Here is a 15,175-nt window from a genome sequence, read left to right on the forward strand (position 1 = left end):
GTAGTGGTATAGAAGTAGTTGTGGCCGAGTGGTTAAGGCGATGGACTTGAAATCCATTGGGGTTTCCCCGCGCAGGTTCAAATCCTGCCAGCTACGTCTTGCTTTTTGAGCATGTCAAAAACAGAGATCATACTTCCTTGACTCATTTATTTTCTAGGAAACTATACTAGCTATTATATTTCCCATAGTTTGACTATTAATATAGCAGCTACCAAATAGAAATTGCAACAGGTTTTAAATGACAATTATGAAATGGAAAGCAATTATTTTTCCACAGAAACTCATCACAAAATCAACGTGCAGGTAGTTGTGGCCGAGTGGTTAAGGCGATGGACTTGTAATCCATTGGGGTTTCCCTGTGCAGGTTCAAATCCTGCCAGCTACGTTACATTTTGCTTTTCAAACTTATTTAAAAACACAATATGCATTTAAGATGTAGAAAAGCAAAATATGTTATGTTGAACAATGTAACTGTCTCATCCTAAATCACCTTCACCTGCATCCTATTTCACAATGGACTGCTTTTTGAAGCACGTGATCTCAGACAGTGAGGCTCTTCCTGCATTTTAGGAACATGTCATTAAACCATCTCCAATTTTTTTTTACTGTTTCATGATGTAATGGTTATTTATGTGTAGATCTGAGTTAAAATTAGTTTTGTTAATAACAACTAAACTTTTAATTAACAAATCAGCAGCACTAGGTAGAAATGTGCATATCAGATACTTTCAAATATCACAAAACTGTAGTGCTATCTGTGGAATTACAGTGAATGTATTGCAATTATTTCCATCAGCCACTTTGTAAGATACATAACAAAGTTTATTTGTTCATTCCAGAACATATTATCATCTTCATCATAATCAACAATTGCCACCAAGCTCAGGAAATCTTTCCCATCTTAAAGTTAATCTTAAATATATCTCTATAACACTGACATGAGCTGTTTCTTTTTAAAACATAAACAGTAATTGAAAAATTAAAATCAATATTTTCTGGAAACCATCATACTCACCATTGTATCCTAATCCTGATTTAATCCTAGTTTGCAGCCTTGATGTTATGAACTAATTATTTCACATATACATTTGCAGAATCCTATGATGTGCCTTTCACAATATCCATACTGCCACTAAAGAATGCAAAATTTGATCTTGAGAGATCTGCAGAGATGAAATGAATGATGAGAGAAAATGCATGTTAATAAACAAATTTATGATTGTGCAGTGGCAGGTGTGCTAATTCCACATTAAATAAGCATGGGACCATTGAAATAAACAGAACGATAATAAATTATTTTGTACTCCAGGTAATGTCAGTTAGTGGTATAGAAGTAGTTGTGGCCGAGTTGTTAAGGCGATGGACTTGAAATCCATTGGGGTTTCCCCGCGCAGGTTCAAATACTGCCAGCTACGTCTTGCTTTTCGAGAATGTCAAAAACAGAGATCATACTTCCTTGACTCATTTATTTTCTAGGAAACTATACTAGCTTTTATATTTCACATAGTTTGTCTATTAATATAGCAGCTACCAAATAGAAATTGCAACAGGTTTTAAATGACAATCATGAAATGGAAAGCAATTATTTTTCCACAGAAGCTCATCACAAAATCAACGTGCAGGTAGTTGTGGCCGAGTGGTTAAGGCGATGGACTCGAAATCCATTGGGGTTTCCCCGCGCATGTTCAAATCCTGTCAGCTACGTTACATTTTGCTTTTCAAACTTATTTAAAAACACAATATGCATTTAAGATGTAGAAAAGCAAAATATGTTATGTTGAACAATGTAACTGTCTCATCCTAATTCACCTTCACCTGCATCCTATTTCACAATGGACTGCTTTTTGAAGCACGTGATCTCAGACAGTGAGGCTCTTCCTGCATTTTAGGAACATGTCATTAAACCATCTCCAATTTTTTTTTACTGATTCATGATGTAATGGTTATTTATGTGTAGATCTGAGTTAAAATTAGTTTTGTTAATAACAACTAAACTTTTAATTAACAAATCAGCAGCACTAGGTAGAAATGTGCATATCAGATACTTTCAAATATCACAAAACTGTAGTACTATCTGTGGAATTACAGTGAATGTATTGCAATTATTTCCATCAGCCACATTGTAAGATACATAACAAAGTTTATTTGTTCATTCCAGAACATATTATCATCTTCATCATAATCAACAATTGCCACCAAGCTCAGGAAATCTTTCCCATCTTAAAGTTAATCTTAAATATATCTCTATAACACTGACATGAGCTGTTTCTTTTTAAAACATAAACAGTAATTGAAAAATTAAAATCAATATTTTTTGGAAACCATCATACTCACCATTGTATCCTAATCCTGATTTAATCCTAGTTTGCAGCCTTGATGTTATGAACTAATTATTTCACATATACATTTGCAGAATCCTATGATGTGCCTTTCACAATATCCATACTGCCACAAAGAATGCAAAATTTGATCTTGAGAGATCTGCAGAGATTAAATGAATGTTGAGAGAAAATGCATGTTAATAAACAAATTTATGATTGTGCAGTGGCAGGTGTGCTATTTCTACATTAAATAAGCATGGGACCAATGAAATAAACAGAACGATAATAAATTATTTTGGACTCCAGGTAATGTCTGGTAGTGGTATAGAAGTAGTTGTGGCCGAGTGGTTAAGGCGATGGACTTGAAATCCATTGGGGTTTCCCCGCGCAGGTTCAAATCCTGCCAGCTACGTCTTGCTTTTTGAGCATGTCAAAAACAGAGATCATACTTCCTTGACTCATTTATTTTCTAGGAAACTATACTAGCTATTATATTTCCCATAGTTTGACTATTAATATAGCAGCTACCAAATAGAAATTGCAACAGGTTTTAAATGACAATTATGAAATGGAAAGCAATTATTTTTCCACAGAAGCTCATCACAAAATCAACGTGCAGGTAGTTGTGGCCGAGTGGTTAAGGCGATGGACTTGAAATCCATTGGGGTTTCCCTGTGCAGGTTCAAATCCTGCCAGCTACGTTACATTTTGCTTTTCAAACTTATTTAAAAACACAATATGCATTTAAGATGTAGAAAAGCAAAATATGTTATGTTGAACAATGTAACTGTCTCATCCTAAATCACCTTCACCTGCATCCTATTTCACAATGGACTGCTTTTTGAAGCACGTGATCTCAGACAGTGAGGCTCTTCCTGCATTTTAGGAACATGTCATTAAACCATCTCCAATTTTTTTTTACTGTTTCATGATGTAATGGTTATTTATGTGTAGATCTGAGTTAAAATTAGTTTTGTTAATAACAACTAAACTTTTAATTAACAAATCAGCAGCACTAGGTAGAAATGTGCATATCAGATACTTTCAAATATCACAAAACTGTAGTGCTATCTGTGGAATTACAGTGAATGTATTGCAATTATTTCCATCAGCCACTTTGTAAGATACATAACAAAGTTTATTTGTTCATTCCAGAACATATTATCATCTTCATCATAATCAACAATTGCCACCAAGCTCAGGAAATCTTTCCCATCTTAAAGTTAATCTTAAATATATCTCTATAACACTGACATGAGCTGTTTCTTTTTAAAACATAAACAGTAATTGAAAAATTAAAATCAATATTTTCTGGAAACCATCATACTCACCATTGTATCCTAATCCTGATTTAATCCTAGTTTGCAGCCTTGATGTTATGAACTAATTATTTCACATATACATTTGCAGAATCCTATGATGTGCCTTTCACAATATCCATACTGCCACTAAAGAATGCAAAATTTGATCTTGAGAGATCTGCAGAGATGAAATGAATGATGAGAGAAAATGCATGTTAATAAACAAATTTATGATTGTGCAGTGGCAGGTGTGCTAATTCCACATTAAATAAGCATGGGACCATTGAAATAAACAGAACGATAATAAATTATTTTGTACTCCAGGTAATGTCAGTTAGTGGTATAGAAGTAGTTGTGGCCGAGTTGTTAAGGCGATGGACTTGAAATCCATTGGGGTTTCCCCGCGCAGGTTCAAATACTGCCAGCTACGTCTTGCTTTTCGAGAATGTCAAAAACAGAGATCATACTTCCTTGACTCATTTATTTTCTAGGAAACTATACTAGCTTTTATATTTCACATAGTTTGTCTATTAATATAGCAGCTACCAAATAGAAATTGCAACAGGTTTTAAATGACAATCATGAAATGGAAAGCAATTATTTTTCCACAGAAGCTCATCACAAAATCAACGTGCAGGTAGTTGTGGCCGAGTGGTTAAGGCGATGGACTCGAAATCCATTGGGGTTTCCCCGCGCATGTTCAAATCCTGTCAGCTACGTTACATTTTGCTTTTCAAACTTATTTAAAAACACAATATGCATTTAAGATGTAGAAAAGCAAAATATGTTATGTTGAACAATGTAACTGTCTCATCCTAATTCACCTTCACCTGCATCCTATTTCACAATGGACTGCTTTTTGAAGCACGTGATCTCAGACAGTGAGGCTCTTCCTGCATTTTAGGAACATGTCATTAAACCATCTCCAATTTTTTTTTACTGATTCATGATGTAATGGTTATTTATGTGTAGATCTGAGTTAAAATTAGTTTTGTTAATAACAACTAAACTTTTAATTAACAAATCAGCAGCACTAGGTAGAAATGTGCATATCAGATACTTTCAAATATCACAAAACTGTAGTACTATCTGTGGAATTACAGTGAATGTATTGCAATTATTTCCATCAGCCACATTGTAAGATACATAACAAAGTTTATTTGTTCATTCCAGAACATATTATCATCTTCATCATAATCAACAATTGCCACCAAGCTCAGGAAATCTTTCCCATCTTAAAGTTAATCTTAAATATATCTCTATAACACTGACATGAGCTGTTTCTTTTTAAAACATAAACAGTAATTGAAAAATTAAAATCAATATTTTTTGGAAACCATCATACTCACCATTGTATCCTAATCCTGATTTAATCCTAGTTTGCAGCCTTGATGTTATGAACTAATTATTTCACATATACATTTGCAGAATCCTATGATGTGCCTTTCACAATATCCATACTGCCACAAAGAATGCAAAATTTGATCTTGAGAGATCTGCAGAGATTAAATGAATGTTGAGAGAAAATGCATGTTAATAAACAAATTTATGATTGTGCAGTGGCAGGTGTGCTATTTCTACATTAAATAAGCATGGGACCAATGAAATAAACAGAACGATAATAAATTATTTTGGACTCCAGGTAATGTCTGGTAGTGGTATAGAAGTAGTTGTGGCCGAGTGGTTAAGGCGATGGACTTGAAATCCATTGGGGTTTCCCCGCGCAGGTTCAAATCCTGCCAGCTACGTCTTGCTTTTTGAGCATGTCAAAAACAGAGATCATACTTCCTTGACTCATTTATTTTCTAGGAAACTATACTAGCTATTATATTTCCCATAGTTTGACTATTAATATAGCAGCTACCAAATAGAAATTGCAACAGGTTTTAAATGACAATTATGAAATGGAAAGCAATTATTTTTCCACAGAAGCTCATCACAAAATCAACGTGCAGGTAGTTGTGGCCGAGTGGTTAAGGCGATGGACTTGAAATCCATTGGGGTTTCCCTGTGCAGGTTCAAATCCTGCCAGCTACGTTACATTTTGCTTTTCAAACTTATTTAAAAACACAATATGCATTTAAGATGTAGAAAAGCAAAATATGTTATGTTGAACAATGTAACTGTCTCATCCTAAATCACCTTCACCTGCATCCTATTTCACAATGGACTGCTTTTTGAAGCACGTGATCTCAGACAGTGAGGCTCTTCCTGCATTTTAGGAACATGTCATTAAACCATCTCCAATTTTTTTTTACTGTTTCATGATGTAATGGTTATTTATGTGTAGATCTGAGTTAAAATTAGTTTTGTTAATAACAACTAAACTTTTAATTAACAAATCAGCAGCACTAGGTAGAAATGTGCATATCAGATACTTTCAAATATCACAAAACTGTAGTGCTATCTGTGGAATTACAGTGAATGTATTGCAATTATTTCCATCAGCCACTTTGTAAGATACATAACAAAGTTTATTTGTTCATTCCAGAACATATTATCATCTTCATCATAATCAACAATTGCCACCAAGCTCAGGAAATCTTTCCCATCTTAAAGTTAATCTTAAATATATCTCTATAACACTGACATGAGCTGTTTCTTTTTAAAACATAAACAGTAATTGAAAAATTAAAATCAATATTTTCTGGAAACCATCATACTCACCATTGTATCCTAATCCTGATTTAATCCTAGTTTGCAGCCTTGATGTTATGAACTAATTATTTCACATATACATTTGCAGAATCCTATGATGTGCCTTTCACAATATCCATACTGCCACTAAAGAATGCAAAATTTGATCTTGAGAGATCTGCAGAGATGAAATGAATGATGAGAGAAAATGCATGTTAATAAACAAATTTATGATTGTGCAGTGGCAGGTGTGCTAATTCCACATTAAATAAGCATGGGACCATTGAAATAAACAGAACGATAATAAATTATTTTGTACTCCAGGTAATGTCAGTTAGTGGTATAGAAGTAGTTGTGGCCGAGTTGTTAAGGCGATGGACTTGAAATCCATTGGGGTTTCCCCGCGCAGGTTCAAATACTGCCAGCTACGTCTTGCTTTTCGAGAATGTCAAAAACAGAGATCATACTTCCTTGACTCATTTATTTTCTAGGAAACTATACTAGCTTTTATATTTCACATAGTTTGTCTATTAATATAGCAGCTACCAAATAGAAATTGCAACAGGTTTTAAATGACAATCATGAAATGGAAAGCAATTATTTTTCCACAGAAGCTCATCACAAAATCAACGTGCAGGTAGTTGTGGCCGAGTGGTTAAGGCGATGGACTCGAAATCCATTGGGGTTTCCCCGCGCATGTTCAAATCCTGTCAGCTACGTTACATTTTGCTTTTCAAACTTATTTAAAAACACAATATGCATTTAAGATGTAGAAAAGCAAAATATGTTATGTTGAACAATGTAACTGTCTCATCCTAATTCACCTTCACCTGCATCCTATTTCACAATGGACTGCTTTTTGAAGCACGTGATCTCAGACAGTGAGGCTCTTCCTGCATTTTAGGAACATGTCATTAAACCATCTCCAATTTTTTTTTACTGATTCATGATGTAATGGTTATTTATGTGTAGATCTGAGTTAAAATTAGTTTTGTTAATAACAACTAAACTTTTAATTAACAAATCAGCAGCACTAGGTAGAAATGTGCATATCAGATACTTTCAAATATCACAAAACTGTAGTACTATCTGTGGAATTACAGTGAATGTATTGCAATTATTTCCATCAGCCACATTGTAAGATACATAACAAAGTTTATTTGTTCATTCCAGAACATATTATCATCTTCATCATAATCAACAATTGCCACCAAGCTCAGGAAATCTTTCCCATCTTAAAGTTAATCTTAAATATATCTCTATAACACTGACATGAGCTGTTTCTTTTTAAAACATAAACAGTAATTGAAAAATTAAAATCAATATTTTTTGGAAACCATCATACTCACCATTGTATCCTAATCCTGATTTAATCCTAGTTTGCAGCCTTGATGTTATGAACTAATTATTTCACATATACATTTGCAGAATCCTATGATGTGCCTTTCACAATATCCATACTGCCACAAAGAATGCAAAATTTGATCTTGAGAGATCTGCAGAGATTAAATGAATGTTGAGAGAAAATGCATGTTAATAAACAAATTTATGATTGTGCAGTGGCAGGTGTGCTATTTCTACATTAAATAAGCATGGGACCAATGAAATAAACAGAACGATAATAAATTATTTTGGACTCCAGGTAATGTCTGGTAGTGGTATAGAAGTAGTTGTGGCCGAGTGGTTAAGGCGATGGACTTGAAATCCATTGGGGTTTCCCCGCGCAGGTTCAAATCCTGCCAGCTACGTCTTGCTTTTTGAGCATGTCAAAAACAGAGATCATACTTCCTTGACTCATTTATTTTCTAGGAAACTATACTAGCTATTATATTTCCCATAGTTTGACTATTAATATAGCAGCTACCAAATAGAAATTGCAACAGGTTTTAAATGACAATTATGAAATGGACAGCAATTATTTTTCCACAGAAGCTCATCACAAAATCAACGTGCAGGTAGTTGTGGCCGAGTGGTTAAGGCGATGGACTTGAAATCCATTGGGGTTTCCCTGTGCAGGTTCAAATCCTGCCAGCTACGTTACATTTTGCTTTTCAAACTTATTTAAAAACACAATATGCATTTAAGATGTAGAAAAGCAAAATATGTTATGTTGAACAATGTAACTGTCTCATCCTAAATCACCTTCACCTGCATCCTATTTCACAATGGACTGCTTTTTGAAGCACGTGATCTCAGACAGTGAGGCTCTTCCTGCATTTTAGGAACATGTCATTAAACCATCTCCAATTTTTTTTTACTGTTTCATGATGTAATGGTTATTTATGTGTAGATCTGAGTTAAAATTAGTTTTGTTAATAACAACTAAACTTTTAATTAACAAATCAGCAGCACTAGGTAGAAATGTGCATATCAGATACTTTCAAATATCACAAAACTGTAGTGCTATCTGTGGAATTACAGTGAATGTATTGCAATTATTTCCATCAGCCACTTTGTAAGATACATAACAAAGTTTATTTGTTCATTCCAGAACATATTATCATCTTCATCATAATCAACAATTGCCACCAAGCTCAGGAAATCTTTCCCATCTTAAAGTTAATCTTAAATATATCTCTATAACACTGACATGAGCTGTTTCTTTTTAAAACATAAACAGTAATTGAAAAATTAAAATCAATATTTTCTGGAAACCATCATACTCACCATTGTATCCTAATCCTGATTTAATCCTAGTTTGCAGCCTTGATGTTATGAACTAATTATTTCACATATACATTTGCAGAATCCTATGATGTGCCTTTCACAATATCCATACTGCCACTAAAGAATGCAAAATTTGATCTTGAGAGATCTGCAGAGATGAAATGAATGATGAGAGAAAATGCATGTTAATAAACAAATTTATGATTGTGCAGTGGCAGGTGTGCTAATTCCACATTAAATAAGCATGGGACCATTGAAATAAACAGAACGATAATAAATTATTTTGTACTCCAGGTAATGTCAGTTAGTGGTATAGAAGTAGTTGTGGCCGAGTTGTTAAGGCGATGGACTTGAAATCCATTGGGGTTTCCCCGCGCAGGTTCAAATACTGCCAGCTACGTCTTGCTTTTCGAGAATGTCAAAAACAGAGATCATACTTCCTTGACTCATTTATTTTCTAGGAAACTATACTAGCTTTTATATTTCACATAGTTTGTCTATTAATATAGCAGCTACCAAATAGAAATTGCAACAGGTTTTAAATGACAATCATGAAATGGAAAGCAATTATTTTTCCACAGAAGCTCATCACAAAATCAACGTGCAGGTAGTTGTGGCCGAGTGGTTAAGGCGATGGACTCGAAATCCATTGGGGTTTCCCCGCGCATGTTCAAATCCTGTCAGCTACGTTACATTTTGCTTTTCAAACTTATTTAAAAACACAATATGCATTTAAGATGTAGAAAAGCAAAATATGTTATGTTGAACAATGTAACTGTCTCATCCTAATTCACCTTCACCTGCATCCTATTTCACAATGGACTGCTTTTTGAAGCACGTGATCTCAGACAGTGAGGCTCTTCCTGCATTTTAGGAACATGTCATTAAACCATCTCCAATTTTTTTTTACTGATTCATGATGTAATGGTTATTTATGTGTAGATCTGAGTTAAAATTAGTTTTGTTAATAACAACTAAACTTTTAATTAACAAATCAGCAGCACTAGGTAGAAATGTGCATATCAGATACTTTCAAATATCACAAAACTGTAGTACTATCTGTGGAATTACAGTGAATGTATTGCAATTATTTCCATCAGCCACATTGTAAGATACATAACAAAGTTTATTTGTTCATTCCAGAACATATTATCATCTTCATCATAATCAACAATTGCCACCAAGCTCAGGAAATCTTTCCCATCTTAAAGTTAATCTTAAATATATCTCTATAACACTGACATGAGCTGTTTCTTTTTAAAACATAAACAGTAATTGAAAAATTAAAATCAATATTTTTTGGAAACCATCATACTCACCATTGTATCCTAATCCTGATTTAATCCTAGTTTGCAGCCTTGATGTTATGAACTAATTATTTCACATATACATTTGCAGAATCCTATGATGTGCCTTTCACAATATCCATACTGCCACAAAGAATGCAAAATTTGATCTTGAGAGATCTGCAGAGATTAAATGAATGTTGAGAGAAAATGCATGTTAATAAACAAATTTATGATTGTGCAGTGGCAGGTGTGCTATTTCTACATTAAATAAGCATGGGACCAATGAAATAAACAGAACGATAATAAATTAATTTGTACTCCAGGTAATGTCTGGTAGTGGTATAGAAGTAGTTGTGGCCGAGTGGTTAAGGCGATGGACTTGAAATCCATTGGGGTTTCCCCGCGCAGGTTCAAATCCTGCCAGCTAAGTCTTGCTTTTCGAGCGTGTCAAAAACAGAGATCATACTTCCTTGACTCCTTTATTTTCTAGGAAACTATACTAGCTATTCTATTTCCCATAGTTTGTCTATTAATATAGCAGCTACCAAATAGAAATTGCAACAGGTTTTAAATGACAATCATGAAATGGAAAGCAATTATTTTTCTACAGAAGCTCATCACAAAATCAACGTGCAGGTAGTTGTGGCCGAGTGGTTAAGGCGATTGACTCGAAATCCATTGGGGTTTTCCTGCGCAGGTTCAAATCCTGCCAGCTATGTTACATTTTGCTTTTCAAACTTATTTAAAAACACAATATGCATTTAAGATGTAGAAAAGCAAAATATGTTATGTTGAACAAGGTAACTGTCTCATCCTAAATCACCTTCACCTGCATCCTATTTCACAATGGACTGCTTTTTGAAGCACGTGATCTCAGACAGTGAGGCTCTTCCTGCATTTTAGGAACATGTCATTAAACCATCTCCAATTTTTTTTTTATGTTTCAAATACTGCCAGCTACGTCTTGCTTTTCGAGAATGTCAAAAACAGAGATTATACTTCCTTGACTCCTTTATTTTCTAGGAAACTATACTAGCTTTTATATTTCACATAGTTTGTCTATTAATATTAGCAGCTACCAAATAGAAATTGCAACAGGTTTTAAATGACAATCATGAAATGGAAAGCAATTATTTTTCCACAGAAGCTCGTCACAAAATCAATGTGCAGGTAGTTGTGGCCGAGTGGTTAAGGCGATGGACTCGAAATCCATTGGGGTTTCCCCGTGCATGTTCAAATCCTGATAGCTACATTTTGCTTTTCAAACTTATTTAAAAACACAATATGCATTTAATATGTAGAAAAGCAAAATATGTTATGTTGAACAATGTAACTGTCTCATCCTAAATCACCTTCACCTGCATCCTCTTTCACAATGGACTGCTTTTTGAAGCACGTGATCTCAGACAGTGCGGCTCTTCCTGCATTTTAGGAACATGTCATTAAACCATCTCCAATTTTTTTTTACTGTTTCATGATGTAATGGTTATTTATGTGTAGATCTGAGTTAAAATTAGTTTTGTTAATAAAAACTAAACTTTTAATTAACAAATCAGCAGCACTAGGAAGAAATGTGCATATCAGATACTTTCAAATATCATAAAACTGTAGTGCTATCTGTGGAATTACAGTGATTGTATTGCAATTATTTCCATCGGCCACTTTTTAAGATACATAACAAAGTATATTTGTTCATTCCAGAACATATTATCATCTTCATCATAATCAACAATTGCCACCAAGCTCAGGAAATCTTTCCCATCGTAAAGTTAATCTTAAATATATCTCTATAACACTGACATGAGCTGTTTCTTTTTAAAACATAAACAGTAATTGAAAAATTTAAATCAATATTTTTTGGAAATCATCATACTCACCATTGTATCCTAATCCTGATTTAATCCTAGTTTGCAGCCTTGATGTTATGAACTAATTATTTCACATATACATTTGCAGAATCCTATGATGTGCCTTTCACAATATCCATACTGCCACAAAGAATGCAAAATTTGATCTTGAGAGATCTGCAGAGATTAAATGAATGTTGAGAGAAAATGCATGTTAATAAACAAATTTATGATTGTGCAGTGGCAGGTGTGCTATTTCTACATTAAATAAGCATGGGACCAATGAAATAAACAGAACGATAATAAATTAATTTGTACTCCAGGTAATGTCTGGTAGTGGTATAGAAGTAGTTGTGGCCGAGTGGTTAAGGCGATGGACTTGAAATCCAATGGGGTTTCCCCGCGCAGATTCAAATCCTGCCAGCTATGTCTTGCTTTTCGAGCGTGTCAAAAACAGAGATCATACTTCCTTGACTCCTTTATTTTCTAGGAAACTATACTAGCTATTATATTTCCCATAGTTTGTCTATTAATATAGCAGCTACCAAATAGAAATTGCAACAGGTTTTAAATGACAATCATGAAATGGAAAGCAATTATTTTTCTACAGAAGCTCATCACAAAATCAACGTGCAGGTAGTTGTGGCCGAGTGGTTAAGGCGATTGACTCGAAATCCATTGGGGTTTTCCTGCGCAGGTTCATATCCTGCCAGCTACGTTACATTTTGCTTTTCAAACTTATTTAAAAACACAATATGCATTTAAGATGTAGAAAAGCAAAATATGTTATGTTGAACAATGTAACTGTCTCATCCTAAATCACCTTCACCTGCATCCTATTTCACAATGGACTGCTTTTTGAAGCACGTGATCTCAGACAGTGAGGCTCTTCCTGCATTTTAGGAACATGTCATTAAACCATCTCCAATTTTTTTTTACTGTTTCATGATGTAATGGTTATTTATGTGTAGATCTGAGTTAAAATTAGTTTTGTTAATAACAACTAAACTTTTAATTAACAAATCAGCAGCACTAGGTAGAAATGTGCATATCAGATACTTTCAAATATCACAAAACTGTAGTGCTATCTGTGGAATTACAGTGAATGTATTGCAATTATTTCCATCAGCCACTTTGTAAGATACATAACAAAGTTTATTTGTTCATTCCAGAACATATTATCATCTTCATCATAATCAACAATTGCCACCAAGCTCAGGAAATCTTTCCCATCTTAAAGTTAATCTTAAATATATCTCTATAACACTGACATGAGCTGTTTCTTTTTAAAACATAAACAGTAATTGAAAAATTTAAATCAATATTTTTTGGAAACCATCATACTCACCATTGTATCCTAATCCTGATTTAATCCTAGTTTGCAGCCTTGATGTTATGAACTAATTATTTCACATATACATTTGCAGAATCCTATGATATGCCTTTCACAATATCCATACTGCCACTAAAGAATGCAAAATTTGATCTTGAGAGATCTGCAGAGATGAAATGAATGATGAGAGAAAATGCATGTTAATAAACAAATTTATGATTGTGCAGAGGCAGGTGTGCTAATTCTACATTAAATAAGCATGGGACCAATGAAATAAACAGAACGATAATAAATTATTATGTACTCCAGGTAATGTCGGGTAGTTGTATAGACGTAGTTGTGGCCGAGTGGTTAAGGCGATGGACTTGAAATCCATTGGGGTTTCCCCGCGCAGATTCAAATCCTGTCAGCTACATCTTGCTTTTTGAGCATGTAAAAAACAAAGATCATACTTCCTTGACTCCTTTATTTTCTAGGAAACTATACTAGCTATTATATTTCACATAGTTTGTCTATTAATATAGCAGCCACCTAATAGAAATTGCAACAGGTTTTAAATGACAATCATAAAATGCAAAGCAATTATTTTTCCACAGAAGCTCATCACAAAATCAACGTGCAGGTAGTTGTGGCCGAGTGGTTAAGGCGATGGACTCGCGCAGGTTCAAATCCTGCCAGCTACGTCTTGCTTTTCGAGCATGTCAAAAACAAAGATCATACTTCCTTGACTCCTTTATTTTCTAGGAAACTATACTAGCTAATATATTTCACATAGTTTGTTTATTAATATAGCAGCCACCTAATAGAAATTACAACAGGTTTTAAATGACAATCATAAAATGCAAAGCAATTATTTTTCCACAGAAGCTCATCACAAAACCAACGTGCAGGTAGTTGTGGCCGAGTGGTTAAGGCGATGGACTCGCGCAGGTTCAAATCCTGCCAGCTACGTTTTGCTTTTCAAACTTATTTAAAAACACAATATGCATTTAAGATGTAGAAAAGCAAAATATGTTATGTTAAACAATGTAACTGTCTCATCCTAAATCACTTTCACTTGCATCCTATTTCACAATGGACTGCTTTTTGAAGCACGTGATCTCAGACAGTGAGGCTCTTCCTGCATTTTAGGAACATGTCATCAAACCATCTCCAAATTTTTTTGACTGTTTCATGATGTAATGGTTATTTATGTGTAGATCTGAGTTAAAATTTGTTTTGTTAATAACAACTAAACTTTTAATTAACAAATCAGCAGCACTAGGAAGAAATGTGCATATCAGATACTTTCAAATATCACAAAACTGTAGTGCTATCTGTGGAATTACAGTGAATGTATTGCATTTATTTCCATCGGCCACTTTTTAAGATACATAACAAAGTTTATTTGTTCATTCCAGAACATATTATCATCTTCATCATAATCAACAATTGCCACCAAGCTCAGGAAATCTTTCCCATCTTAAAGTTAATCTTAAATATATCTCTATAACACTGACATGAGCTGTTTCTTTTTAAAACATAAACAGTAATTGAAAAATTTAAATCAATATTTTTTGGAAACCATCATACTCACCATTGTATCCTAATCCTGATTTAATCCTAGATTGCAGCCTTGATGTTATGAACTAATTATTTCACATATACATTTGCAGAATCCTATGATGTGTCTTTCACAATATCCATACTGCCACTAAAGATTGCAAAATTTGATCTTGAGAGATCTGCAGAGATGAAATGAATGATGAGAGAAAATGCATGTTAATAAACAAATTTATGA

At 33.9% G+C, this 15,175-nt stretch overlaps 22 non-coding genes across 22 annotated transcripts; all 22 read left to right on the forward strand.

Annotated features, from left to right (window-relative positions):
* The first annotated feature begins 14 nt into the window (after nt 1-14).
* On the forward strand, nt 15-96 carry TRNAS-UGA (transfer RNA serine (anticodon UGA)). Its single transcript has one exon. It is a non-coding gene; the product is annotated as a tRNA-Ser (tRNA).
* Nucleotides 97-303: 207 nt separating this feature from the next.
* On the forward strand, nt 304-385 carry TRNAT-UGU (transfer RNA threonine (anticodon UGU)). Its single transcript has one exon. It is a non-coding gene; the product is annotated as a tRNA-Thr (tRNA).
* A 948-nt stretch (nt 386-1,333) lies between these two features.
* Nucleotides 1,334-1,415, forward strand: TRNAS-UGA (transfer RNA serine (anticodon UGA)). Its single transcript has one exon. It is a non-coding gene; the product is annotated as a tRNA-Ser (tRNA).
* A 207-nt stretch (nt 1,416-1,622) lies between these two features.
* TRNAS-CGA (transfer RNA serine (anticodon CGA)) lies at nt 1,623-1,704 on the forward strand. Its single transcript has one exon. It is a non-coding gene; the product is annotated as a tRNA-Ser (tRNA).
* Nucleotides 1,705-2,651: 947 nt separating this feature from the next.
* On the forward strand, nt 2,652-2,733 carry TRNAS-UGA (transfer RNA serine (anticodon UGA)). The gene has a single exon. It is a non-coding gene; the product is annotated as a tRNA-Ser (tRNA).
* Nucleotides 2,734-2,940: 207 nt separating this feature from the next.
* TRNAS-UGA (transfer RNA serine (anticodon UGA)) lies at nt 2,941-3,022 on the forward strand. Its single transcript has one exon. It is a non-coding gene; the product is annotated as a tRNA-Ser (tRNA).
* Nucleotides 3,023-3,970: 948 nt separating this feature from the next.
* Nucleotides 3,971-4,052, forward strand: TRNAS-UGA (transfer RNA serine (anticodon UGA)). Its single transcript has one exon. It is a non-coding gene; the product is annotated as a tRNA-Ser (tRNA).
* A 207-nt stretch (nt 4,053-4,259) lies between these two features.
* Nucleotides 4,260-4,341, forward strand: TRNAS-CGA (transfer RNA serine (anticodon CGA)). The gene has a single exon. It is a non-coding gene; the product is annotated as a tRNA-Ser (tRNA).
* A 947-nt stretch (nt 4,342-5,288) lies between these two features.
* On the forward strand, nt 5,289-5,370 carry TRNAS-UGA (transfer RNA serine (anticodon UGA)). Its single transcript has one exon. It is a non-coding gene; the product is annotated as a tRNA-Ser (tRNA).
* Nucleotides 5,371-5,577: 207 nt separating this feature from the next.
* On the forward strand, nt 5,578-5,659 carry TRNAS-UGA (transfer RNA serine (anticodon UGA)). Its single transcript has one exon. It is a non-coding gene; the product is annotated as a tRNA-Ser (tRNA).
* A 948-nt stretch (nt 5,660-6,607) lies between these two features.
* TRNAS-UGA (transfer RNA serine (anticodon UGA)) lies at nt 6,608-6,689 on the forward strand. The gene has a single exon. It is a non-coding gene; the product is annotated as a tRNA-Ser (tRNA).
* Nucleotides 6,690-6,896: 207 nt separating this feature from the next.
* On the forward strand, nt 6,897-6,978 carry TRNAS-CGA (transfer RNA serine (anticodon CGA)). The gene has a single exon. It is a non-coding gene; the product is annotated as a tRNA-Ser (tRNA).
* Nucleotides 6,979-7,925: 947 nt separating this feature from the next.
* On the forward strand, nt 7,926-8,007 carry TRNAS-UGA (transfer RNA serine (anticodon UGA)). Its single transcript has one exon. It is a non-coding gene; the product is annotated as a tRNA-Ser (tRNA).
* A 207-nt stretch (nt 8,008-8,214) lies between these two features.
* TRNAS-UGA (transfer RNA serine (anticodon UGA)) lies at nt 8,215-8,296 on the forward strand. Its single transcript has one exon. It is a non-coding gene; the product is annotated as a tRNA-Ser (tRNA).
* A 948-nt stretch (nt 8,297-9,244) lies between these two features.
* Nucleotides 9,245-9,326, forward strand: TRNAS-UGA (transfer RNA serine (anticodon UGA)). Its single transcript has one exon. It is a non-coding gene; the product is annotated as a tRNA-Ser (tRNA).
* Nucleotides 9,327-9,533: 207 nt separating this feature from the next.
* Nucleotides 9,534-9,615, forward strand: TRNAS-CGA (transfer RNA serine (anticodon CGA)). The gene has a single exon. It is a non-coding gene; the product is annotated as a tRNA-Ser (tRNA).
* Nucleotides 9,616-10,562: 947 nt separating this feature from the next.
* On the forward strand, nt 10,563-10,644 carry TRNAS-UGA (transfer RNA serine (anticodon UGA)). The gene has a single exon. It is a non-coding gene; the product is annotated as a tRNA-Ser (tRNA).
* A 207-nt stretch (nt 10,645-10,851) lies between these two features.
* On the forward strand, nt 10,852-10,933 carry TRNAS-CGA (transfer RNA serine (anticodon CGA)). The gene has a single exon. It is a non-coding gene; the product is annotated as a tRNA-Ser (tRNA).
* Nucleotides 10,934-11,385: 452 nt separating this feature from the next.
* Nucleotides 11,386-11,467, forward strand: TRNAS-CGA (transfer RNA serine (anticodon CGA)). The gene has a single exon. It is a non-coding gene; the product is annotated as a tRNA-Ser (tRNA).
* A 942-nt stretch (nt 11,468-12,409) lies between these two features.
* On the forward strand, nt 12,410-12,491 carry TRNAS-UGA (transfer RNA serine (anticodon UGA)). Its single transcript has one exon. It is a non-coding gene; the product is annotated as a tRNA-Ser (tRNA).
* Nucleotides 12,492-12,698: 207 nt separating this feature from the next.
* On the forward strand, nt 12,699-12,780 carry TRNAS-CGA (transfer RNA serine (anticodon CGA)). The gene has a single exon. It is a non-coding gene; the product is annotated as a tRNA-Ser (tRNA).
* Nucleotides 12,781-13,728: 948 nt separating this feature from the next.
* Nucleotides 13,729-13,810, forward strand: TRNAS-UGA (transfer RNA serine (anticodon UGA)). The gene has a single exon. It is a non-coding gene; the product is annotated as a tRNA-Ser (tRNA).
* Nucleotides 13,811-15,175: the final 1,365 nt, after the last annotated feature.

Source organism: Taudactylus pleione, unplaced genomic scaffold (assembly GCF_031769625.1).
Source record: "Taudactylus pleione unplaced genomic scaffold, aTauple2 ptg000085l, whole genome shotgun sequence".
In the NCBI taxonomy this organism is placed as follows: domain Eukaryota; kingdom Metazoa; phylum Chordata; class Amphibia; order Anura; family Myobatrachidae; genus Taudactylus; species Taudactylus pleione.